Below are 1,592 nucleotides of genomic sequence, written 5' to 3'. Positions count from 1 at the left end.
TATTCAACATAGTATTGGAAGTTTTGGCCAGGGCAATCAGGCAAGAGAAAGCAATAAAGGTATTCAAATAGGAAGAGAGGAGGTCAAATCGTCTCTGTTTGCAGACAGCATGATTTTATATTTAGAAAAAAACCATCATCTCAGCCCAAAAACTCCTTACACTGATAAGCAACTTCAGCAAAGTCTCAGGATACAAAATCAATGTGCAAAAATCACAAGCATTCCTTTACACCCACAATAGATAAGCAGACAGCCAAATCATGAATAAACTTCCACTCACAACTGCTACAAAAAGAATAAAATACCTAGGAATACACCTAACAAGGGATGTGAAGAACCTCTTCAAGGACAACTACCAACCACTGCTCAAGGAAACAAGAGAGGACACAAACAGACAAACTTTCCATCCTCATGGATAGAAAGAATCAATGTCATGAAAATGGCCATACTGCCCAAGATAATTTATAGATTCAATGCTATTCCTATTAAACTACCATTGACATTCTTCACAGAATTAGAAAAAAAAACTTTAAATTTTATATGACATCAAAGAAGACCCCGTATAGCCAAGACAATCCTAAGCAAAAAGAACAAAGGTGGAGGCGTCATGCTACTTGACTTCAAACTATACTACAAGACTACAGTAACCAAAACAGCATGATACTAGTACCAAAACAGACAATACACCAATAAAACAGAACACAGACCTCAGAAATAACACCACATATCTACAGCCACCTGATCTTCAACAAGCAATGGCAACAGGATCTCCTATTGAATAAATGGTGCGGTAACTGACTAGCCATATGCAGAAAGCTGAAATTGGACCCCTTCCTTACATCTTATTCAAAAATTAACCTGAGATGGATTAAAGAGTTAAATGTAAATCCCAAAACCATTAAATCCCTAGAAGAAAACCTAGGCAATACCATTCAGGACATAGGCATGGGCAAAGACTTCATGACAAAAACATGAAAAGCAATTGCTACGAAAGCCAGAATTGACAAATGGGATCTAATTAAACTAAAAAGCTTCTGCACAGCAAAATAAACTATCATCAGAGTGAACAGGCGACCTGCAGAATAGGAGAACATTTTTGCAATCTACCCATCCAACAAAGGTCTAATATCCAGAATTTACAAGGAACTTAAACAAATTTACAAGAAAAAAACGACCCCATCAAAAAGTGAGCAAAAGACATGTGCAGCCAATTCTCAAAAGACGACATTTACATGGCCAACAAACATGAAAACAAGCTCAACATCACTAATCATTAGAGAAATGCAAATCAAAACCACAGTGATATACCATCTATCTATCTATCTATCTATCTATCTATCTATCTATCTATCTATCTATCTATCCATTTATCTATCTATCTGTAATCCCAGAACTTTGGGAGGCCAAGGCTTGTGGAATGCTTGAGCCCAGGAATTCAAGAGCAGCCTGGGCAACATGGGGAGACCCTGTCTCTACAAAAAATTTAAAAATTAGCTGGGCATGATGGCACACACCTGTAGTCTCAGCTACTCGGGAGGCTCACATCACTGCATTCCAGGCTGGGTGACAGAGAGACACCTTATCTCTAAAAA

This window comes from Colobus angolensis, unplaced genomic scaffold (assembly GCF_000951035.1).
Source record: "Colobus angolensis palliatus isolate OR3802 unplaced genomic scaffold, Cang.pa_1.0 Scaffold24, whole genome shotgun sequence".
Lineage (NCBI taxonomy): Eukaryota > Metazoa > Chordata > Mammalia > Primates > Cercopithecidae > Colobus > Colobus angolensis.
Note: the sequence above shows the minus strand (reverse complement) of the source record.